This window comes from Sciurus vulgaris, assembly GCF_902686455.1.
Source record: "Sciurus vulgaris genome assembly, chromosome: 8".
Taxonomy (NCBI): domain Eukaryota; kingdom Metazoa; phylum Chordata; class Mammalia; order Rodentia; family Sciuridae; genus Sciurus; species Sciurus vulgaris.
The window spans coordinates 58,289,208-58,316,323 of NC_136468.1; the positions used below are offsets into that span (position 1 = coordinate 58,289,208).

Below are 27,116 nucleotides of genomic sequence, written 5' to 3' on the forward strand. Positions count from 1 at the left end.
TTTAAGAACTTTATGAAAGAAAGAATGTAAAATATCACAATCATTCTTCTATTAATACATGTTGAAATTAAAATATTTTGTTATATTAGGCTAAATAAAATACATTATTAAAATTAGTTTCATCTTTTAAATTTTTAATTTTTCTAAAGTGACTGCTGGGAAACTTAAAATATATGTGGCCTACTTATATCGATTAGTTTTGCCTCAGACCATTTCTGAAATTTGAGATGATATCTAATGAAAACAAATAAAACAATAAATAAAAAAACACTATTAATATATTTATTAATTGGGCTAATGTGTGTGTTATTTTCAACTATAATTTCGTTGCTTAAATGTGTGTCTCTATAGCTCAAATATGTGTCATTTAAAGGTGTCATGACTTAAGTCCCAAGAAGAATGTGAATTGGTTTATCTTGACTTTCTAAGAAGGACTAAATGTGTTGTGCATGTATGATTGGATAGATAGGTGAAAGATGGATTTCTCTTTTTCTTTCACACACACACACATATATCAATCAACAGTTTCTTATAATTATAAAAATTATATTCTGTAACTATAACCTGTATTTCCCAATGTAAAAATATATTTTAGTAGGAACTACATTTAAGACCCAAAATAAACATGCAAAAGATCTGAGGAATAAAGATATGAAACACAAGCTTTTTGTTATGAAAATGGGTTGGCCTGTTTTATCATGATCAGTTTGTTATGTATAAATGTAAGTTTATCTCTTTTCTAAGGCTAGGAAATCCTAGTAACTTAGACAATTTCTCCTCCTCATCTAAAGTATCTATAGAATAGATTCAAATTATTTAAAATATTGAAATTTTGAAAAGTGAGCTTCTGTCAGCAAGGAAACATTATTTATAATAAGAAATATGTATCAAATATTTGAAATCAATAATTATTTTCAAAAGGTTTTAGAAAGCATAAACATAAAATATTTCAATATGTCATTATGGTTTACTTGTCTATCTTATTAACTTTATTTTGTTTGTTTCATTTTTATTATAAATTTTAAACAGACAACTTTTCTGGAAAATGCTTATATCCATAAAACTTCAACTTAGGTCAAAAGTAGATTAAGTTTATCTAGCATTAATTATGAAATACTTCCAATGTCACATTGAAAATTTTATCCCCTAAAATATATTAATAAATTTCTTAAGATTAAATTAAAAGTATAGCAAATATATAAATGAAAATAGATTTTCATTACAAAATATTTTCTCTTAAAAAAGATCAATCTAGGATTTGGAATTATGTAGGTATAACTTAAAGTAGCAGGGATATAGGTTTAGTCTTTGAAACTGTTGCTTTTGGCATTTAGTCAATTGGAGGAAAATTAATTCTTGAATATTTATTATTTTTCAGTGTAATTGGTAGATGGTAGGTATATACCAACATCTATTAAATACACGGGAGAGCACAATCCAGAATCTGACAATTTGCACCTCTTTTCAGGGCATTCAAATTTGGGAACATGGAACACAATGCACTATGTGAAGTTTGAAAACCATTTTCCTTTATATTTTAAAAATAACTTCCTGGATGCCCCATTGCTTAGAATTCATTTAAATGATAGCAGATAGTTAGTCACTCTGTAAGTATAGCATATGTTTTGGATAAAAGTCCCAAACTGAAAGCAATAAAAAGAAAATGTCATTGTTCATAAGCATTATGCCTTTGAAAATTTCCATTCTTCAAAATAATTCAAAATTAGCACACTTAATGGATGATCTTTGACTCTCTGATTTATGGCTATTTTTTATTCATTTAAGCCTTTCTTTGGAGGTTGAGTATATCATGGTAAACCACAAAAGTTTGAAATTTTGGAAAATTAGTACTTTTATAAATTTATGTTAATTAGAGGCAACTCCTGTCACCTGGTAGTGCTGTCAGTTTTAATTGCTTCTTTGAATGCTGAGAATTATGAGAAAGGAAAATGAAGAACTTAAAGAATGTAGTCAGGTTGTACCAAACTTTAAGCATTCTCAATGTAAAGTTAGGATGTTGTTGGACTGACTATTAACTACTCAAGGGTTCTTACAATCAGGTGGAAGTGCAAAAATGCCAGATTATGGTGTTTAGATAAGGAAGATTTTTCATGTTTTTGTAATGAGGATCTTGATTAAAGGTTCAAATGAGAATTTGTGGAGATTATGTTTTTACAAACTATTTCTAAATTGCTGAATGATATATAAAGTTAGTATTATTGATTTTCCAATTTTTCATAAGAAACACTCCATTAAGTCCAGCTTTTTATAGAGAAAATAGCTAATGGAGATAACTACAGGATGGATTAATTAATTCCCCAATTGAAGGCCTGAAATGTCATCTAAGACACCAATCTTAGATTGAATCATGACTTTTTAAAAAATGAAATTGTGTCATTTCTCTTATCCTAAATAATATAATGATTTGTAACCCTAAACTATTGAGTCATTACTTTGATAACATATCCATAGTGGGTAGAGACACTTAAAGTAGTCTGAGTATAGCAGACCTAATAGTAAAGTTACTCAGTATTCTATCTAATATTCTCCAGAACCAAAAATATTTACTCAGTGCTAAAATCTAATAAACAGTCATCAAGTATTTTTCTCCTTTCTATGAAGCACAACTTCATATATATATTTATGTATGTATGTGAGTATACATACAAATACATACTTATCTGAATTTGTTGGTGCCTTAGTTTGATTACATCAGGGTCATGTTCGATTACATAAGGCAAAGTCCTTTTAAAGTACAACACTGAATTGCAACTAAAAATCAAAACCAGAATAATTAGTTTCTTCACATTAAGTCAGTTTTAATTTCTCTCTTCTTAATTTTAACTTTGACTTTGAATGAAGACTTATAATTTGGCCTGACATCTAATCCCCGTGTTCCTGTTAGGAATTAATAGACTAACTTGTCTAGATGTTTAGATTTCTACGGACCACTGTCTAGACCATCCTAGAATTAAGAACATTTCTTTTCATTGACAGTGTATAAAAATAAGAGATAGATTGCATTACCATGAATAAAAATTGAGAAGTATTTACACTCACATTGCTCTTATTTTAATGCACGGCAGATATGATGTCATTTTTTTTTTTCTGGAAGTGTTTTTGGGGCTTAGATTTTGAGGTTTATTTGTAATATCTTGATATGGACATCTGTTATCTGCTATTGGATATTAACATATTGCATGTTTCAATGACTTCTGTAGTCTCTGGATTCTTTGTGGGAGTTCTCTTTAAATGGGTATTTATGGCTAATTAATGGTAAAAGTAAGTTAATGAAAAAGGGAAATAACTGAATCCAGTTCATGATAACATTGTGAATAAATTTAAAAAAACAGTTGGAGTCAGGACTTTTATACTTTTAGTTCTACATGTTCATTTACACGAATTGTATTTTCCTCATTGTACCAGAACGTTTCATAAACATTAGGGGAATACCTCATTTCCAGTGAGGTTGATCATGTTCTCAACCACATTCCTGTTTTATTTAACAGGTTGAACTTTCCTTTCTTCCATTTCTCCTTTTCCTACCACTGAAGGAGCACGCACACATGCACACAGATTTCATTCGCTTATTACTTGCCAGCTGTAATGCTGTAATGCCAAGCTCCAGCAGCAGCAGCAACATCTGGATCGGTGAAACTTTACTCTGGACTGGTTTTCTTCTTTTTCTTCATGGTCTTTCAGGCACCTGTGGATGTCCTGTACATACACACTGACATCAAACCACAGTTGGAAATCAAACCATAACCAATTCTGTTGTTATAATGAGCAATGATTATTTAGAAGTAAATAAAACAAAAACTGCTAGTAATGAAGATCAAGTTCAATGCACTGTGGATGACAGCCCATGAAAATTTGACTTAAAATGTAAGTGAATATAAAACAGTAGTGTAACTAGAGTCACTTGAATCTTTCATTTTCAAACTTTATTATAAAACTGTGGGATGAGATTAGAAGCTGAAACTCAACAGAATTTATCTAAGGTAGAAGGCTCCTGCCATAAAACATTATGCCTTGATTTCAAACTAAAAGAACTTTGGAGGGAAGCCAAAAAAATAAAAAAATAAAAAATAAAAAAATCCTTCCATATCCCCCTGGTAAGTTTCTTAATCATCTTGGGTACTTCCATTCTTTTTCATATCCTGAAGTTTCTGATGTCTTCCTGAGTTCCAAGTAGAATAACTGCAAAGTAGAATTTGAAGGTTACTCAGAAAAGCAATCCATCACAAAACAAAACAAAACAAACTAAGAAACAACAACAACAACAACAAAAAACCATACCTGTCACAGATATTGGCTAGTTGAAATTCTATTTTATACATTTTTATAGAGTTCATGGGATTCAAATATAAAACCTGCAATATCAACTTTAATCTATAAAATCTAACTGTGTGTGATTCTGCCCTTTCTCTCTGCAGCCTGGCAGGGGGCCTGTCTCTTGTCTTGGATGTCTTGACCTGCCCCCTTCATATATGAATACCAAACAGAGAGGAAGGGCATAATCCATTGCTGTATTTTTCATCCTCATTGACTTGATAAAATTGAAACTATTCTTAGATTATAAAATGAATGTAGGAATCATTAGCATGAGCTTCATGGAGGAGTTAGATACATGTATAAAATTTAAAAATCCCTATTCATTTAACATGCAAAAAACAAGTCAGATTGTTGTACCACCCTCAGTATACCATGGGATGAGGGAAAGTAATGGAAAATAAATAGGGCAAACAATGGCAGATGATTGTTTTAGGTGGCAGAGGAAAAATACCCTTTTCTATATCCATCTAAGCAGATAAACTTCATTGAAAACATTTGAAAATTGGTAGATCTTATTATTTAAATATATATCATACTTGGTTAAATATTCCTTTTATTATTTTTAAAAAATCATTTCAAAATTTTAGTATTAGACTTTCTACTTGTTCAGTATGAACATTTAAAAAGTTATTTTAATTAGTCATAGTCTAGCTTCAAAATAAGTATGAGATTGTCAGTCTTATTTTTGAACTGACATAAAAATATTTATGAATGCAACCTAAATCATATTACTGCCATATAAGATTCTTTCAGATTCATTTTGAATTCCCAGTTAACTATATTTTTAATAGAACAATCAGAATAATGAATAAGGATACATATATCCAGGGCTTAAAGTATGTATTCAATTTATTAATTTCACAGGAACCAGTGATGCTTTGGAATAAATTCAATTTTATTGTCCTTGCTTTTGTTTTACTCGAGTTACTTCTTAAGAAATTCTTGTTTTATATATATATATGTTTTATATATTTATATATATAAATATATATATAAACTTATATATGTATATATATTTTTTATATATTTTATATATATATAAGTTTATATATATATTTATATATATATTTTATATATATGTTTTATATATTTATATATATAAAACAAGAATTTCTTAAGAAGTAACTCAAGTAAAACAAACATATATATATATATATATATATATATATATATGCCTTTATCTTTGACCATTAGGTAAGAATGTGAGGCATATGATATTGTCCATTTATGAATTAATCATATGATGGGTCTCATTTATTAAGCCAGCAGAAATAAGCCCTAAATTTGCCAGAAAAATAATACCACAAAACCATTATAGTGTCAGACAGTATTTATTTCAAGGCCATGAAATACCATGTGAAGGCACAAAGAGTAATATAAAATAAGTAACATAAAATAACATAACTTTGAAATTATATACTATATTCACAATTATTTTTCACTGAGACATGTTATATACTGTTGATTTTAATGATTGTTGATTAAATAAGACAAAGTAATAATATACTTTTTAAGTTTGAGTTGCAAAGCCATGGCCTCCATCTTATTTGGACTCCTATGTTGTTCACTTGGACTATTATAATTGTCACATCATGTGTTCTCAGTCCGCATCTAGGTTCCTGAGAGTGTTCTTCTTAAATTTCTGCTGTGTTCATATTTCTTCTCTCATTAGAATCTTCTTCAAATCTTTACCATAACAACCCTTTTGAAAAACCCATATTTTACCTCTCATTTTATTAAAATATACATTTTGATACATAAAGCCACATGCAATTCAATGTTTCACTGCCTCCATTCATTTATGTTACATTTGCCTAGAATGTTCTGTTTTCTCTAAGGTCACTTCACTACATCCCTATTTACTTAGCGCAATCAAATTTTTTTCTTAAGGTTCCATGTTGAAAATGACCTCCAGGAAATCGCCTGTGAAACTATGATGGAATTATTGATTCCACTCTTCACACTACCTCTGTATCTTTGATTCAGATACATTCTTTCCCCTGTATAAAGCTTCTTGTCCTGAAAATTATCTATTTCTTCTCTCTTCCTCTCTTTCCCCTACCATTTCTCCTTTCTGTTTCTCTTTCTTTCCCTCCACAAAGAGATAAACATTTATTTTATGCCAGAAAGTTCTCTAAGAACATGGTGTTAAAGAGGCCACTAATGTTTATTCATGGTTACCAAACTCTCTTGTGAGGATGCAAATGAGATTTTTGAACTATGAAGATGAGAACACTAAAACATTTTTTCCACATATACAGCCATAAAAAAATAACTTATCTCTATAGTTTCAGTCCTTAGTCTCTTGATGCATTGCTGGTTCTGAGTAAGATTTCTAAAGATTATACCTGCTCTTTTATATCTTTATAATTTATAAATACATTTATGCACAAAAGGAATTTTATGCACTCCAGTAAAGGTAAACTATCTAAAGATAAATGGAGCTGCCTCTAAAATAAATATTTAATCCATAAACTCAAAACTGTAATCTATCAACTCTCATCACAATAAATTAGAAGATGTTACAATCTTTGTGCTTCATTTATTTTGTGATCAATGTATGCAAATATTACATTGTTACCATTAATCCTAGTTTAAATTTATTTCAAGCTAAAAGCCCTAGATAAAAGGCAAATAACCTGGAGAGTTGTCCATTCATCAAAACAAGACAAAACAAAATAAAAATGTTCCATAGCTGTTTTTTATAATAACATTTGCTCCATTTGCATGCTTTTAGGCTTGTAATGTGATTAAATGCCACATTCTTTGAATGAGCTAGCAGTGTTGAAAGTTATAAACCTGGAATTAGTTCAAAATAAAAGATAATTTCAAAAATTAAACTCATATCTATGAAATAAGGTAATTATAATATGTAAACAGTAATTTCATAGATTTTAAATAGGATCACATACAGAATTATTCAAATAGATCTTATGAAAATCAAGAATATTTTATATGCCTTTTTGCTTTCTCTGTTAGGAATTATGTATGCCCTTTGCTACTACCTTGATTCTGTGTGAAGATTCTAGTACAATTCTGTATAACAGTCATATACTAATGAAACCTCCCAGAGTTCAGTAGCCTGATGCATGAGAGGTACCTGACAATGAGCTTCAAGCCTCCAGCAGGTGTCTCAGGATGGGATTTGCCCCACCCAAAGATCGGAGTTACTGCTTCCAGGATTATCCAAGATGGCCACTCTGGCTTCGAAATGTGTTGGCAAATGGGGAGCTGCAGCTCAGGGGTGGACGTGGTCTGCTGGAGGTCCTGGAGACGGGATGCAGTTGGTCAGGCAGGGGTCCTGGAGGTCCAGTGTGTTTGTGGTTGTGGGATCCTGGAGGCCGGGTGCAATCAGTTGGTCTGGGGTCCCAGTGATAGGGAGCAGTCAGTTGGTCTGGGGGTCCTGGTGGCAGGGAGCAGTCAGTCGATGTGAGGGCCCCAGAGGCAGGGAGTGATCGGTTGGGCTGAGGGATCCTGGAGACAGGGCTCAGACAGTCTGGCCAGGGGTCCCATGGGGCCTGGCTGTTGACTCAAAATGGCGGCAGCCATGTGTACTCAAACCTGCAGGTACTGTAACAGTGAACTTCCAGGCAACAGCAGGCAGCCGGTGCTCCACTGGCAGTTGGCGATCAGTTTGCTGACTGTTGTTGGCCGATCAGGAGGTGAACCTTGAGTGTTGGGTGATGGATAGGTGTAAGGCAGGCGGTGGACAGGTGAGAGGCAGGCAAATGGCGGATGATAAACGCTGACAGTGAGCAATCTGCTTTCAAAAAAGGCATCGATATGCTGGCAGACTGCAGGTCATCACAGCAGACAAAAAAATCACAATTCTGAACATACATCAAAGGTTCAGCATTTTTCTACTTTGCCTGTTTGCTTTTCTTTCTCCATTTCTCTTTTTCTCTGCATCTTCCTTTTAGTCGTTTCTTCTTATCACTTTATATGAAGTGTTTCCTGATGATGGCAATATAATAGATTATTTCTTTACTGACTGTTATTGATTATACAAATTGGCATAAAATTTAGTTATATTTTAGATATTTTATTTTCAAAGATCTATTGACATTCTCTGATATGTAAACGTTTTCCTCCCTGGAAATATTGTAGAGCTTGTTAAGGGTAGAGATCAACTCATTACTAGAATTTGCACATTTCATTTTTACCCTTGTATGAAAAATAGTTTCAGAGGCTGTTACTGGTACAATACTGTAGACCTATTTTTTAAATGATAGGTAGTTTGAAATGAGCAAAATCTAATAATTGGTATTATTTATATGTCCCAAAACTAAAACAAGTCAAAGAAAAATAATTTTCAGAAAATATTTATTGCTTATGATCCATAAAACACTTAGCTTTGGTTTTTAACATTTTTATCCTTCAATTATAGAAATTGCCTAATTATAATTTGGCCAGAACCTTTTATTTAACCAGTGCTCCCATGAATGCTCTTACATAGGCAACCAACTTTTCTCTGAACTATTGTAAAATTCTACAATTTATCTCCTGGCTTGCACAAACAGCTGCAATAGTCTATACTCCATCAAGTTCCAGATGATCCTTTTAAAATAGGTCAGATCATAATGCAACAGTATTCAGTCATAAAACTGAAGGGCATTCTGCCATTTGTGACACCATGGATGAATCTGGAGGACATTATGCTAAATAATATATACCAGATAGAGAAAGACAAATACCCACATGATCTCACTAGCACATAGAATCTAAAAAATGTCAAATTCATAGAAGCAGAGAGCAGAATGTTCACTAGGCACTGGTGTGTAGAGGAAATGGGGAGATATTGGTGAAAGGGTACAAGTGTTCAGCTATAAGATGAACAAGTGAGCAACATAACTCTGTGGAACAGCACCTGTGGAATGCATGAAGCCATGGGTTCCATTGATAGCATCATAAAAAAACTAAAAACAAAACAAAGCCTTGTTGATAAGTTCAACAAGTTCTGAGATCTAAATCACAGCGTGAATGGGGATGAAAGTGTTGATTTGATTATGGTAATACATATATATAATCATATCACTATAATTTATGTAATTTTTATGGACAATAAATTAAATATTCTAAAACTAAAATAGTTAAATAAAATGGTAGATGATATCACTATTCTGTTCAAACCTTCCAATTATAATTCTCCACAAGGCTTTCCGTTGTTAGCCTCCTCATACCTCTGTGATGTCATTCACAAACATGCCCCTCACTTAGGCCTCTGCAGTCTCAGGGTCTTCTTGCTATTTCAGCCATACTTCCACCTGTACATGGTGAGTCTCTTCTTTCTCAGTCTCAGTCTCCCTTCATTCAGGTCTTTTAGCAAAAGTGACCTTATTAGCGAAGTCCTCCCTGAGCTTCCAATCCAAAATAATAACTCCCCTCATTCTTTTTTCTCCCCCACTTTGGTACTTGCTTTATAAAATAATTTCGTAATTGTTTAGATCAATGTCTGTTCCATAGTTGGCACAAATTATTTAAAATAGATAGATGATAGATGGATAGATGATAAAGGATAGAGACAGTAAATCAGACTAGTGAATGTGTACATGCATACATACATAGACATTGTCCTCTGTTATAGGTCTGTAGGACTATTACAAAAACAAAGGCAAATATAAACTACTGCATTTATACCATGTATCATATTAATTATCACACTTGTTTTCATAGCATTTATTATTTATTATGTGTTTTTTCTTTCTCCTCAAATAAAAATTCTTTAAGGGAAGAGCTTACTCTTGTCTACTGAATTGTAGTGTTCTCTACCACATCTCCCATGCCTTAGACATTTTATCAATCAGTAAATATCTGCTGATTGCTGATTGTTAAAGCAATGGAATTATTTTCTGACAATTATAAAACCAGGTCAATTGTGAATTTTCCTCATCATTTTTACCTATATTGTATAGTCTATTTAGCTAAATACATTTTGATATGTATATCACTTTTCACAAAAAATAGTGATTTTTAAGATCACATTTCATAATAAGCCTCAATCTATGAAAAAATAATTCAGAAATTATTTTGACTTTTCTTGTAAAGATAAAAAATTTAAATTTTGTAATCTAGAATTCTAATTTGATAAAGTGATTTCCAAAGTATACATAATCATCAGTTTGCCATTTTTCAGCCAAAAACAGCATTTGCTTTGTTTCAACCATATGTTCTTTTCTTTTTTCTCTGTAACAATCTTGTTTTTGTTCCTTCATTGGAGCTGGCAGATAACTATAAGGGTTTGAATTCCAAAGCCAATTCAGCATTAACTTTATATCCATGACCAATGTCAAATCTGAACTCTATCTAATAGAAATATTGAGTAATCTCATGTTAATCTCTCTACACCAGGTCTGACTTGAACTAATGAATGAAGTTTGATTGGAAACCCCATTAGATTACTGTCATTCATTCTATAGAGTTTGCTTCTGTAAGAAACCACCCTATGGATTCATTCCACCCACCTAAGGCAGCCTGCTGCAATGTTCCTCACACACCCTGTAATTTGAAAACTCCTTGACTCATGGTGCCAAGAATGTAAGTTGGTTCAGCCTTCAGAGTGGTAAACAGAAGTTCTCCAGATAATTTCATTTATTTATACATTTTGATATTGTAGTAACTTACCATTCATTAAAATAACTTGGGAAGGTAATACATGGTTAAAAACTTTAAAATGTTTTATTTTAAACCATATTACAACAAAAATATGCTACTTTATGGAAGATAATAAGCAAATATACATGATTTTAAAGTCAAATAAAAATATTTGACATAAATATTTTTATTGTGCAGATGTGCTATAACCAAGAAAAATTCATGGGATATTACTTTTTGTCTACTATAATACCAAAGAAATTAAATGTTAAATTAAAAAATAAAATCCTTGGCCTGTGTTGCATAAACCTTGAATGATGGTAATCAACCATGATGCGTGACTAAGGCGCACATCTGTCCATATGATTTATGACAGAATATAATCAGAGAATAAGCTCTCCATTTTTGAAAGAACTATAGTTCATTGTAAGAAGAGGTCATGTTTAACCTGGAAGCATGGGCATATTTTTTTATTTATATGATTTCTACAAGATTCTTCAACTTTATTTCCCCAAATTTATTCTTTTTTACTTATTGCATGCTGCAAGTACCCCCTTGTGAACTCCCACTCAGGAAATGACATAATATCTCCTCATCAGACAAATGTTTTCTTTTTCAGAAGAGAATGGTTCTTATGTTCTGCTTTAACTGAAGGTGGTCTGTCTGTCATACATGGCATGTTTGATTATATACTGATTAGTGCCAAAAGAACATGAAGATTAAGAGCTTTGCTAAAATGAATATTAGCAAACTTTAGCAACCAGACTGCAGTGAATTGAATCTTTTGAAGAAGTAATCAAGCACTTTTGAGTATTGATGCCCTTGATTGACATTAATATTATAGCACACAGCAAAATACACCATTGGATATTGTCAATCTATTAGATATCTATCTATTTAGAGATAGAGTCTCCCAATTGCCAATGCCTATTGAGCATTTATTGTACATTTAAACATATTCATTTTTTGATGATGGCCATTTATGATTACTTAAATCTTTATTACAAATTGACAAGTGGTATACTGTTGTCCCCTCAGTTTGCAGATTAGGATATAGAAGCCAGAGTTGTAATCATTTGCCAAATATTCTCCAATGCATTTGGAATGGTGGAATGGTGCCTCCACTAGGCAATGTGACCTTATGGGACATGCTCATACTTATTGTAATTCTGCCCTAGTGTTAAGCATGAAAGCTCCTCTTCTAGAAATGAAAACTCCTTCAAAAATCTTATATTGAGTTTAAATGTGATTTCCCATTTTATTAAATCCTCAATTTTTGTATCTTTCTTGAAAATATGCATTTTCCTTGAATATAATTAAAATATAAATGAAGATGATAGTGGTCATGACGACAATAAGAGCAAGATAATCATAGTCTTCTATTGAGACAGGCATTAGTTCTACATATATTAAATCATTAGTCCTAACAAGACTATTAGGTAGATAGTGCTACTATTCTCATTTTTCCATATGTTTAAACTAAGGTGATACAATTAGTTATAGAGCATGTTTTTAGAGGCAAAATGAATTTCTTGCACACAGCATAGAGTTGGGTCTTCTTATTTATCCATCTATTTATTCTTTATCTTTTAATAGTAGAATTTAATCTACAGATATTTAAGAGAATTGTTAATAGATAAGGTCTTACTACACTCATTTTCTAACTTATTTTCTAGTTTCATTGTAGGTCCTCTCTTTTTTCTCACTCTTATAGTTTTCCTTTGTGATTAAGTAATTTAATATAGTAGTATGTTTTGATTCCTTGCTTATTTGGGGTTTTCAATTAGAGATTTTTCCTTTGAGGTTAACTATATGACTTACAAAACTTTTTTTTTATTATAACAAGCTACTTTGACACTATAATAATTAAAGATGATCATAAAGATAAGAAAAAAAAACAGAAAATGTGTTTGAAAAATCTACACTTGCACTCCAGCCATATTCACATTATGAATTTTTGTGTGTGTGTGTGTGTGCCAGGGATTGAACTCAGGGGCACTTAACCACTGAGCCACATCCCCAGCCCTATTTTGTATTTTATTTAGAAACAGGGTCTCACTGAGTTGCTCAACACCTCACTTTTGCTGAGGCTGGCTTTGAACTCGCAATCCTCCTGCCTCAGTCTCCTGAGCCGCTTGGATTACAGGCATGATCCATCATGCCTGGCACATTATGGATTTTTGATGCCCCATCTTTCTATATTGCTCTCTCTTAACATGTTAATGCAGTTATTATTGTTTTGAAAATCATTTTGGATTTTAGTCTTTATACTAAAGATATAAATGCTTTACACTCCATGTTTATAGTAGTAGAGCATTTTGAGTTTGTCTGCATATACAGGTCAATGACTATGACCAGGGTCAGGGCCTACCCCAACCCAAGGGAAAGACTTAAGGAGATAGACTGCCCTTTTTTGGGTTCTTACTTGATTCATACTGAAAAACACACCGTCTGTGGATTTGGGGAAAGTTTGAGCTTGGATTACCTTCTTGTGCTGAACCAAGGACAACACAACAAAAATAGACTTGTGATGAACCTCCACTTAACAGTAGCATCTTGTGCTGAAATAGCAGAATGGACTATGTTCAAAGCTTTCTTGAAATTTCTGATTCTGTAGACTGGAATAAATACCAAATCCTTCAAATCCCAGTCAACATCATATACCAAGCAACAGGAATTTCAGGAAACTATGGAGCTGAGGATGAGGCTCAGTGGTACAGAACTTGCCTGGAATGTGTGAGATCCTGGGTGTGATCCCCAGCACTGCAAACAAACAAACAAACAAAACAACAACAAAACTCGTACTGTTCTGAATTTTCAGGAATCATTACCTCACATACAGTCAAGAAAAGGTGCCAAAGGTAACCAGAAAGTAACTTTTCAGATAGAAAATTTAAAAGAGTTATTTTAAGAAAATTTAATATGCTTCAAGAAAACACAGAAAAGATTCAATCTCCAAGAGAAAAACTTAATACAGGCATGGAAGTAATTAAAAAGTCAAATGGAAATCCTTGAGGAGAGCAATATACTAAGCAAAGTTAAAAATGTAATAGAGGACATAGATAACAGAATAGGTCAAACAGAAAAGTAAATCAGTAAGCTTAAAACAGGATACTTGAAAATACATAGTTGGTAGAGAAGAAAGAAAAAAGAAAATACAACAAGGAATGAAGAAACTCTGTGGAAACTTTGGAACAATAGTAAAAGAGCAAATATCCAGATTATTGGAGTTCAAGGGGAATTGAGAATGCCAGAGGGCTAGGAAGCTTATTCAAAGAGGTCATAACAAAAATATCCCAAACCTATAGAAGGATACAAATATCCAGGTATAAGAAGTCTGAGGGTTGCCAATCAAGTCTACCCCAAGACACATTGTAATCAATCTATCAAAAGTGAAAGATGAAATGAAGATCTCAAATGAGCAAGAGAGAAATGAATAAACAAATACACATAGGAGTATTCCAATTAGCTTCGCAGCAGACTTCTCAGAAGGAAACTCCAAGGTCAAGAGAGGAATTTTCACAGTACTTATGCAAAAACCCTTCCAGCCAAAAAGATTGTACTCTTCAGAGCTATTCTTTAGAAATGAAGAAGTAATAAAGACATCCCAGATAAGTAAAAGCAGAGAGAATGGTTCTCTACCAGACTGGTTCTCAAAGAAGTTCTAAAGGGAGTTCTTCAAACTGAAAAAAGGAGATATTAATGAGTAAGAAGAAAACATCAGAGGGTATAAAACTCACTGGTAAGAGTAACCATGCTGATGAACTCAGAATGTTCTAGCATTGTAAACCTGGTGTGAAAAGCATTTATACCTTTAGTTTGAAGGTTAGAACCCAAACCAATTAAAATAATAGCTACGTTAATAAGTTAAGAGATAGGCAATATAGAAAGATGCAAATGGGACAATGAAATTCATAATATGTAAAGGAATGGTGAACAAGTGTAGTTTTATGAACATATTTTCTGGTTCTCCTGTTTTGTTTTCTTATATTCACAATTGTGTTAAAATGTTATCATTCCCAAATAGCTTCCTATGATCAAAATATGTTTTTCTGTAAATCTCGTGGTAACCGCAAAGCAAAAAGTCTAAAGAATTAGTAGAGTTTAGACAGTAAGTTATAAATATATACGCAGTTTGTAATGGTTTCCTATTTATTTCAAAATCATAATTAACAACTAGTTTGTGATGATCAGTTTGATATTAACCTTTAGAAGCTAAAGAAATCAAGGAGCTAAATAAGAAATATTCATATTTTTATTTTTAAATACATATTTTATTATAAATGTTTTAAAGCTGAAAATATTATACTAAAGACAGAAGAATTAGTTATTGCTTATTCATTTGAATGAATGAGGAAAGGGAGGCTTCGAAATGACCTAAAAAAATATTTGATGGACAACTCCTGTTTTTTTTTTAAGTTTATCTTATTTCATCATTTATAGTGTGCTTCTTTGATGATATAAAAATGTAGTAAGTATCTCTGGATCTATGGAATTTTAAGCAACAAACATAGCTTCTTAAATCACATTTATTTCAAAGTTTATTTAGAAACCTGACATTTTGAATACATTTTTGCAGTTTCAGACTTCCCTGCAGTAGTTGCATTTTCATGGAGTTTGTCGTAAGAAATGCTGTCCACCAGAAAACAGTTATTTCAGTTAAATAATTTATTGGCAACTCAGCAACCATAATAACTGATGAAATATGTTGAGACAAGGAGTAGTCAAGTATAGTGAATGTGAAATGTACTGTGAATTTCAGAATAGGAAGAGCAGGTGCCAGGAAAAAAAAAAAAAAAAAAAAAACACTAAACAGTAAGATTACATTTGTTTTTAATATTTTTAAGCTGAAAATAGTGATATTTAGGAAAGCCAAAGTATAACAAAATTAAAAGAATAAAATTATCCTATGGTAAACATCTACTCCTGAAAAAGAAAAGAGAGAGAGAGAGAGAAAGGGAGAGAGAGAAACAGCAGTTGGTTACTTTCAACATTGAAATGGGGCAAGAGGCAAAAATGAATGAATTGTGGGAGAAGATGCTGTCCCCAAGCAGAACTTCATGAGTAACTATCATATAGTTCATATTTAATATTCTATACACAACACTTCTATGTCTAGAAGGTCAGAAGGTAAAACTGAGGAAATGAACGAGAAGGGAGAAGCAAAAGGGCATTCACAGATTTACTGTATTAGTAGTCACCAACCCTGACCCAGTTTTGTTTTGTCTTGTCCTTTTCTCTTCCAAGGAAAGAATCTATATATTACTCCCACAAGTTTTGTATGAAAGTCCCTTAAGGCTACATGTGACTAATGCTTCTTTGGGACAAATGTAGCCTGAGGGATGGAAAGAGTTTTAGGGTCTGCAAGCTGAATCTCACATTAATATGGAGAAGTGTCCTATTAGGGTGATGGGTACCAGCTAATCGTAGCATTTCCTAATGTGTGAAAAAAATGTTTTTGCTAGTATCACGAGCCTTATGCTGGGTGTACTGGTTTATTTGGAGCCTGCTACTTGTGAAAGCTTCACCTTTTCCATTTTTAGAAAATGTGAGGCAGCAAAAAGGTTTTTGACAAACTGCAGATCCTGCAGAGTTTAATCAGCTTAATTGTGGGCATACTACCACTACTCCTTGTCCTTTGTTTTGTGACCACTAACAGTTGAGGAATTTTTTTCTGCTTCTGGAATATACTTTTAAAATAAAGTAAAAGAATGTGATTCTAGAAGATTAAAAATGTGCTTTATATAAAATCATCAGCAAGTAATAGAAAAGAAGACTCGCAGGAGCTCCTAAATGGTAACACTCTCTCTCTCTCTCTCTCTCTCTCTCTCTCTCTCTCTCTATCTCTCTCAATGTTTCCAAGCTTATTTTTAATACATATACTTAGAGCATCTCTTTGAATATTGTAATGACTTGATTGGTAGTAATGCACTTTGTGTGATCCAAAATCTAAAGGAGTGTTTCGTGTGTTGGTTAAGTTAATGGATTTTTACTTTTGTACCTTTATTCTGTTTGAGGTAAAATTAGTCCTTTTCTAGATTAAAGATTTTAAATTATTATTATTTAAAAGTTTCAACTGATGCACCTCTAGATAGTTCCTTATATCAGTGCTTAATTTGGTTTTAATTTGATTACAATGATGCTGAAAGTTAATATGAATTAAGGCAGTGATCTTTAATTTGAACAATTTTATCTCAGTTAACTTTCCTCAAACTAAACTAAAATAATTAAAATATGATTAAAAGTTTAATTTGAAAATGAGAAGCACTTCACTTTATAGATAAAAGAAGTAGGAAAATGAAATTAGAAGAGAGCAAATTACAAAGTGAAAAAAAAAATACATGTTAATACAAACATACCCAAAATAAATTGTGAAAGGAAATCATCTCCATGACTTTATTCAATATAGATAATTTAACTAAATAGTTAGATTATTGGGTGAATTTGTAATTAAGAATTGCATAGCATCAAAAATGTCTTAATGTAAAATATAAGTATCACAGTAAGCTATTTGAATGCAATTCATATAAGTTCTTGTACAAAATTCTGTGAAAATTCTTAACCATAAAGCTCTAAAACTTTTGCTAAATTTGGTTATTAAGAACAGGAATATATAGTTGATTGTATTTATCAGTCTCATCTAGGATTATTATTATTCTTGTTATTATTAGGAAGGAATAAAATATGAGAAAGATTTAAGTCACCAGATACCTTAAACAATTATTTAAGCAGGACACCAACTATTAAAAGATTGGTTTTAATAAGATAATTTAGATTTGTTTTTGTTTTTTGTTTCTATCCTATGAGATTATTTCTTAATAATCATAGCAGCCATTTAAAAATATAACTCAAAATTATACCTCATGATATCATGCCACTCATCCAAAGAGACAGACAGTGTATACACTTTCATATTTTGTGGTCTTTCATTCATGGGATTTGTGCCCATAGTGGTGGTATCATTTATAAAATCAAAGTTTTCAAAAGTTAAAAATATTGGAGTAGAATACTTCATGTCTTCTCCAACTTCATCATCTACATTTGCATGTTATACCTGTTCAGTGAGCCGGCAAATTCACAATTTACATTTATAGATCTTTAAATTTCAACTTGATATAACATTTTAGAGTCTTTGGAATTTAATTTTGGTCAGGTAAACTTACCTATTTGGAAATGATTGACCTCCTAATCCAGTACCACTAGATAGAATAGGCAGGAGAAAATTATTCATAGCAAACAATAAACTTCTGCAGATAATATTCTCTTCAGTTAATTTGATATTTATTTAGTCTTCATAATTCTGTAGTCCTCTGTTGGATTCATTATGAGAATAAAACAAACAATAATACTTCCTGCATTAGTTTTGCATATCTCCTTCTCTTTTATATTCAGAGAAAACAAGCTTTTACTTAGAGAAATATCTGAGTCTTAGCTGCCAGTTCCCTGGAATTCCTGCTGTAGTAAGGCAGGCAGGGCACAAAGCATGTCCTGTCTCAGCGGGCATTGCTTGGTTGAGCAAAGGCTACCTATCATCTCTGACATGCTGTTTTCTCTACATCTTTTCTTTTGTGCACTTTCTATTGTATTGTTCCATCAGTGAGGCTAGACTAAGTTGCACTATGGTAACAAACGACCTCAACATCTGTGTGGCTTATAATAGCAAAGTTTACACATTGCACATGTTCTATATCCATCACAAGACCATATGAGCTCTGTGCCACCATCATGTATTAGTATGTAATTCATACTAATATACATATTAGTATGTATGAAGCATGTATTAATATATTTCTGTTTGAGACATACTAATCTCATGGTAGAGGGTAAAGAGCAAGGGCAGAACCGCGAGCTGGTTCTTAAAACTTCTGCTCAGATGTGGTACAGGTTACTTTCAGTCATGTGTTATTCATTGTCTAATGCAAGTCAAATGCATGAGTATGAAGTTGATAGTGTGGGAAGTCTAATCCTCATGCATGGTTGTCTGTCTGTAACCTGTAGGTCCCAGGAGTTAAATCATAGATTACTATGATCTCCACCTTAAACTTTATCTCTTCATCTAATTTCAAAACTCTATAAAGTTACTGGGTGAAATTTGAGGGTTTTTTTATAGACATAAAACCATCAAAGTATTTACTTGTAGGTATCAATATTAGTTTAAATTAAATTTGTTTTTAACTGACATAAAATTATTCTTATTGTGTTTTAACACATGCATATAAATGTATAATGTTGAAATCAGGTTAAACATATCTATCTCCATTAACAGTTGTTATGATTTGGATGTGTTGCCCCCTAAAAGCTCACATGTGAGACAATGCAAGAAGGTTTGGAGGAGAAATGATTGGTCATAGCCTTAACCTAATCAGTGAATTGCTCCTTGATGGGATTAATTCAGAGGTAACTGGAGGCAAGTGGGGTGTGGCTGGAGGAAGTGGTTCATTGGGAACATGGCTATGGGGTATATATTTTGTATTTGGAGAGTGGAGTCTCTCTTCTGCTTCCTGATCACCCTGTGAGCCGGTTCCCTGTACCATATTCTTCCACCATGTCCTGCCTCACCTTGAGCCCTGAGGAATGGAGTCTGATGTCAATGGACTAAGACCCCTGAAAGTGGGAGCCCCTAAATAAACCTTTTATCCTTTACATTTGTCCTGGTTGGGTCTTTAATTCACAACAGCAAAAAAGCTGACTAAAAGAACATTCATCATTTCTTTATTGTGAAAACTTTGAAAATCCTTTCTTCTGGCTTTTTGCAAGGTACAGTATCTTATCATTATCCATAGTCACACTACTATACAATAGCACTCCAGAACTTCTTGCTCCTATCTATCTGTAACTTAGTATCCATTGATCAATATTTCTCCAACCTCCTTTGCCCCTCTCCCTGGCCTCTGGTAACCACTGTCCTATACTCGATTCCTATGAGATCAACATTTTTATGTTCCATACATGAGTGAGATCTCATGGTACTTAAGGGGCAGGTCCAGGGTGAGCTTGGAAAGCTATGGGCCACACACTTGAAGAGTAGAAAATTTGAGTCCCATATTTGTAAAAAACACTTACCTGTCTTCACTTATCATAAACACACATTCAAGAATAGAGTATGCACTTCTAGATCTGTCACAAACTGACTCTACACAATTTTACCCATTAAGAGTAAAACTATGTTGCCATCTAATTTAAAAGGAAATAAAATACTAGTTTCTTAACTCACAGTTTAAAAGTTGAAAACCTTTTGATGAAATGTGTAAGACCATAGAGGAAAACAATAAGTAATTAATTTATTCCCAAGGAACTATGAATTGATATCTTTGCTTTTACAAAATTCCAAAGAAATTGCCTGAGTGTATGGACTTATAGACTCATAGTTTTATTCTTCCTATGATTTTTTCTGTTTTGTTTTCAAAACTGAAAATTCTTTAAATTCTTCTATTTAAATAGCAATATAACTTCAGAGAAAATAAGTATTTAAGTATCCATCATAGCTCATAGTCTCAAAATAATAATAGATAATGCTTGATGTCATAGAATCAAATGACTAGTGTGAAGAGAACTGACATTTTATATATAATGTTTCCAAAAAAATAATTTATCTGTATTGTAAGTAACTGCAGAATAGGAGGTGTTGCAAATACCAAGAAGTATCAAAGATGTTCATACCAATAATGTTTATAAGTACAATTAAGAATTAATATAAAAACTCAAAATCTTTTGAAGGGTCATATATATTCAAAATGAAGGAATTATGTACATTTGGAAAAGTCTCATGTATTCAGAAGGAAATAGGGATTCCAGAAATGGTTGTACTAAACACTTGAGCTATTTAGTTGAAAGTTTATCTAATTTAAATCATAACAAACTTGTACAACTCAGCTAAGAATTCTCCAAGCAGTGTGTGAGTGTTTGTATACAGGTGTGTGCATATGCATGTGTGTTGTGTATTTGTTATATATATGTGTATATATGGTAATGTATGGCTAAAGTGTTCATTTTTATATATGATAAGCTACAAATGAAAGTTTATATGATAGTTTTAGCATATGAGTAAACTTAAGGACTTAAGTTGTAGATGATTAGTTCTATAATAGTTTATAAAATGTGTGTTTATTTTCTAAGGGGAAAATTGTTTCAGTGCAATTTTTTAAAAAGCCTTTAGAAATTATGTGTTATCATTGGGGCTTCCTTCATGACCTTTTAATGACCCAAAAGTGACTCAAGAAATTTGTCCAGACTGATTTGAAATTTGCAGGAAAAAAACACCAGGAAGTTTATATAAGGCAACAATTAAAGGGTCTTAAACTGAGGAGAATATATTCATTTTCTTCTCATATAGCCTTTTTAATCTCACAGAAAAATAAAAAGATGAAACTTTTTGTTTCAGGGCTCTAATCTTAACTATGGACAGTCAAATAAATTGGGTTTTTAAAGTTGCTTTGAGGATATATTCCACAGAAATATTTTAATTAAATTGTACTTATTTTCAGCCTCTCCTAAAACCATTCTAAGCCTTGCTGATAAAGGCCTCTTATGGGTCCTCTGAAGTCCTAGGTGTGATTTCTTTGTTTTAGTGACCTCATGTCATGCCATTTAAGATATATTAAAAATCTATCTTTGTTTCATGCAAGCATAATTTTAAAAGTTGGAAGAGGATTTATAAATTTTCCCTTTTATTTAATTGTATTTTCTGTGATTTTTTCAACAATCATCAAATATACCTGAGGATACTTAAAAAGGAAGAAAATCTTAACTATAAAGTTTTCAATTTAGCAATTTAATATGGTTGAAAGGGTAAATGTAATATACCTTTAGACAGAGAGTTACTAATTTCTATTTAAATATCTTTTTAATCACATTATAGAAACCACCAAAATTTTCATGACTTATTTTTCCAGTTCAGAAAAGTGTATTTACATTTTCTGAGCAATGTACTATGGTGCCTGAAGGCTATATCATCCTCTGATATGTGTAATGTAGTCTAAATCTTTACCAAGCATCTTTAATCTTCAGTTCATAAACTTGGAATCAAGAATACCCCAGAAGCTTGATTTGGAGACTCACCTCTCTGTTTCCTAAGCATTTAGTACATATGACCAGCTTTATGCTCATCAAGTTGTTCTATAATCATTAATTTCTTATCTGACTCCTTCAGTAAAATAAGAGATAGAAGCATATTTGTTTGTTTACTGAAACACATTTATTTCAACATAGACATTCACTTGAAACATATATTTATTATATATTTTTGTATCTAATCCCTGCCAGGCACAGGATAACCTTAATGAACAAGTTCCAGCACCCCAGAAGATTATATTTTAGTTGCATATCTAATTCAATTTTTCAGTGAAATCATTTCCAGGTACATTGGACATGTTTAACAGGTACTGTAAGTGCACAAATAAATAAACATGTAAATTGTTTATGTTTAAAGATAAAATTGCTTGAAATTATTTAAATTAAAAAAAATTAATACACTAAATATCCGGAACAACACATATCTTCAAGTTATTATGACTATCATATATCTAATTCTAATGAAAGTCATTTGGAATTCTTCATGATAAATGAAATTGAACTTCAATTGATTAGTTTTTAATTTATTCATATTCATTGCCCAGATTACCTCATCTTTCCATCCTCCCATGAGAGAAAGACAGAATAGTGAGGGAGGGAAAAGAGAAAGGATGATGCTTGAAAATTAAAATGAACTTTTCCAGCAATATTAATCACTGTTTTAAGCCTTTCCAATAAATTCAGTGTTAGTTTTAAAGAGAATGGCCAGGGTAAGTTTCTATTCTGCTAACTGCTAGTAAATCATTGCTTAATGAAAACAGGTACAGCAGAAAGCACAATGTTTTATTTGTTCTTAGTACATCTCTGTAGGAGCTAGCAGACATCATATTTGTCAAAGTCACTGTTCATTTAGAGTTTCCAGGAGAACACCAGGATCAAAGAAGAGAAATAGATAAGATAAAGAATTATTATCTATTTGCAATAGGAGTTACCCATTTAAGTTTCACTTGTTACTATCAATTTAGAACAAGCTGAAAGTATGCTTGTTAGTAATATTTACCTGACACTAATGGAACCTCTTTTGACAGAATTTTTGTAGAAAAATTATATGGTGTGAATTGGAAAGAAAAAAAAAAAAAGAACTGTCAGTTTGGATCAGTTATTTTGTAACTGCAGGTGCCTGCTTGGCTCATATAATCTTCCCAAAGATAGGGGGAAGACCTCATCTATGTCAGCACATTCTTGATATCATCAGAGAAGACAAATTTTTTTAAATTCTATCCTACTACTATATTTAACATAGATGTAACTATTGAACAATACTGGGCATGTTAGAGTAATATTTTTTGTCCAACATGATGGTTGTATTGTGATCAATTTGATATAGAAATATCTGAAAGAGCAAAACCTCCACTGTGTGATTAAGCTTTTTAAACTACATTATCCATCTTAGGAAAAAAGGTATTTTTTTTTCTAAAATATTTCAATATAAGCAATGCATTGTTATAAACTAGAAAATGTTGTTTATGGAATAGATCTTGCCAATGTTTAAGTTTATTTTCTTATCAGCTGAAATTTGGTTTATGGTTACAACCACATTATTTTTGCATTTTCAGCTTCTTCCCATCACTGTTCTCATTCATTACTTGTTGACTTTATTGCTGTGTCTAGAATACTTTGTTCATGATCTTGCCTCAGAACCTTTGTATTTATTGCCCTTTGATTTAGAATACTCTTTTTCAAGATATCCATGTGGTTTCTTCCTTCAGATCTCAGATAAAATGCCATCAACTCAAACAGGACTTCCCTGATCCCAAGCATGAATATTCAGTCATCTTTTATCCTCTTATAACACTATGTAAAGCAGCAGCACTCTCCCATGTGGTATATGTCCCAGTGTCCAGTAAAGCCATTTTGAGAAAGACTGCCCTTCTGCTAACCTAGAAAGACTCATCTTAGAAGTCAAGAGGAATTCATAATCCTTTGCTGGGTCAGAGAGCATCATCCAAGTGGACAGCCTAACTTTCTTACCTCTGCTGCTAAGTCTCACGCCAATCCTTCTGCCCCCAGTGGCTCTCAGAGTCTTCCTTTCCATTATTGTCACCAAAAACATCTTACAACTACCAAGTCATCCCTGATCCCCGAGATTCTAATTCTAATCCTCCATTCTCTTTCTCCTGATGCCCTTTCACTGTTCTTGTTGGAACTTCCAAATGCAGCAAAGCTATTAATTCAGAAACCAGAGGAGCAATGAAGCAATGAAGAAAAGACAAACAGGTGCACATAGAGAAAAAGCTGGGGCAGGTAGGAAAGCCATGCCCTGATGAGGCTTGATGGACATCAGAGATAGCTCAGTACATTTATTTTATAGGTTTTGTCATCAGAAGATAATTTGTAAGAAAGATTTAACAAAGCAGGCAGTCTGAAGGACCCAGTGAAACTTACAAGACATCAAAGTCATCTTGTCATGCCCAGAATTCTCTACCACCGGGGAGTTGGTGTCTGAGGTCAGCTGGGAGCCTTCTTAGTAGCCTGTTCTGGCAGAGCATCACCATAGCAACTGGGCCATCTTGACCTGCACCTTCCTGCAGACAGTTCCCAGGCAAATGCTACTATACAGGAATCAGAAACCATGGCTCAAGTCACTGCTCTCCACACCCCAACAGATCCCCTTTATCTTCAACCTCTTTTGTGTATTTCTCTTTATCTGTTCTCCAATGAAGCCCAATGACTACTGCTTTTCACACCACCTTTCAAGAAGTGGCTATTACCCTCCCACACCACTTAAGTCACTGAGATTAGAGTGGAGGCAATGTTCTCTTTGCTCCTTAGTGTTACTTCCTGAGCTCTCTCCTTCCTCCTGTCTAAAATCCCATAGTTAAGTTCTCATGACATTAGTAGATACCCCCTGATACTAGTCCTCTTTTCAAATTTTTTTTTTTTTTTTTTTTTTTTTTTTTTATCTAGTGTTGGGAGTTGAAACCAGGGCCTGGAACATGCTAGGCAAGCATTCCATGATTGAACTTTCCCTCTTCTGTTGAGATTTTGTTTTCTACTGACTTTTTCAAAGTCTTTTCTTACTATGTATTATGATAATTTCAATATTCAAAATGAGTCTCCAAAAATGTAGTCCCTCCATAAATTGATGCTTCTCCCTGAGGGTCTTGTTTTCTACCTAATAGCTACCTTGAAACAATTTCACCATCTTATGATGCATATATCTAAGAGATATTTGATATGATATTGACATTTGAATTATCAATATTTGTATACATGTTTGGAATAACAGATTATCTGTTTTCTTGAATCAATTTTTTTCCTCAAATCCTATCACATAGGAAGGAGTCCAATGAATATCTGTTGAATCAATGGATGTAGAATAATATATCTATATTTCTCAACAATATAACACAATAGAAATAAATATTGTAAAGTTAAGAATAATTCAGAATTTGAAATAACAGAAATAACTGCTACTTCAGAACTTGTATCACGCTATTGTTTTTTTGACTTTGATAGGATTAATGATGTTTGATAATCCTAGTATTAGCTGCTGAATCTCAACTGCATACTTTATTTTGAAACAAAATACGTATCTTCCCAAATGTAAAAGCTTTTACATCTTTACCCCAGATTTGTATAATCTTTATTTTCTAAATTGTTTTCAATATATATTCAATTATAATAAGTGCTTTAAAGCATGTATTTTAGTAAAATAAAATTGTTCAAAGCATGTTTTAAATGTCGTATTTGAAAAATTCTGTTATTTTAAACTTCTTTTTATTTTACCTTTGTAGTTTATTATCTTTATTCAGGAAAACCTTTGTAAAGTGAAATCAGTTACTTGCTAACAATGCTATGAAATCACTGCTTAGTGGGTTTGTCAGGGTTAGCCTTTCATCCTCAGTGGTGAAAAATGTTAATGACATCATAGCATCACAGACATTCCTCTGCCCCCACTGACGATCGCAGGACCTTCAACAGAACACATCAGTGTTTCAATTAATTCTCAATAAGCCAGTTAATTTTTTTACCAGTCAGAACCTTAACAATTAATTATTTCATGTACCTCAATCAGTGAATACAAATGCATTTGGGGGGAGCTAAAGTGAAAAATTAGATAAATTAGTGCCTGCCTCCCATAATATCTTTTCCCTTTCCACATTTTATCTTCCTGTTCAAAATGTTGAGGTGGTATAAAGAATTTTACATTGACTTTTAATTTTTATTATACACTGTTAAATGTGTGATGTATACTGAATTCTAAGAATGAACTTGTTTATTTTTGTAAGGTACTTGAAGTGTCCAGGTCCTTAAACTAATCAGAAGAATGAACAAATGTGCCTCAGGAAGTAATTTTTCCTAGAAGGAGGTAAGACATTTAAAAAATATGTACCTTTGCATGTTAATAAGTTTTAAAGGAAATTTAAATATACTCATGTATTTATTTAATATATAATTTAGAAGATATGTTATTTTTAAAAAATAAGAGCATTTTCTGTTTTCACTCAGTCTTCTGTGGAATGATTTAGATATATAAGAGGTTTCTTACTCTTTAAGAAAATACTTTGTAGGGAGGCCATATTGCTACTTCAAAATATCAAGAGGTGGATTTCTGCTATTTTGCTTCTTTAAAAAATCTTCATACTTAGGAATTTATTTGGGTTGGCCATGTTTCCCAGACCACAGAGTAAAGATAGCTGGTATTCCGGCAAATTCTTACCTACAAAGATCCTTTGACTAACCTGCCCCTTCTATATTACTTTGACCACAGTTGCTTGCTATCAGCCAGAATCCATGCAATAGTTCCAGTGCCAAATCAAGGGAAGGAGTCAGTTTTTAAAGTGTTATTCTGTGTTAGGGAGCTTTTTGTTGCTTCCACAAAATACCTGAGAAAACCAACTTCAGGGAGGAAAGGTTTATTTTGGCTCATAGTTTCAGAGGTTTCAGTTCATGGCTATGAGCTTGAGGTGAGGCAGAACATCATGGCTGGGAGCACAAAGCAGAGCAGAGCTGCTCACCTCATGGTGGCTGGATAACAGAGAGAGAAAAGATCCAGGGAACAAAATTTGTCATTCAAAGGCAAGGTTCCAGTGACCCACCTCTTCCAACTAGGCCCCACCACTTTCCAACTAGCTTCCAAATCCTAGTTTCCACCACTTTAGTAGTCCCACCAACTG

At 32.6% G+C, this 27,116-nt stretch overlaps 1 protein-coding gene across 5 annotated transcripts in view; it reads left to right on the top strand.

Moving 5' to 3' along the window:
• The window catches only part of SEMA3A (semaphorin 3A), a 465,420-nt gene that overhangs the window by 143,751 nt on the left and 294,553 nt on the right, over positions 1-27,116 (top strand). For 3 of the 5 annotated variants that reach the window (XM_079151725.1, XM_079151728.1, XM_079151727.1), the window contains exon 3: positions 26,229-26,308. The gene's annotated coding sequence lies outside the window, so the exon portion shown is untranslated. Of the gene's footprint in view, positions 1-3,509; positions 3,886-26,228; positions 26,309-27,116 lie in introns of all 5 variants that reach the window. The other 2 variants (XM_079151726.1, XM_079151729.1) reach the window with 1 other exon arrangement.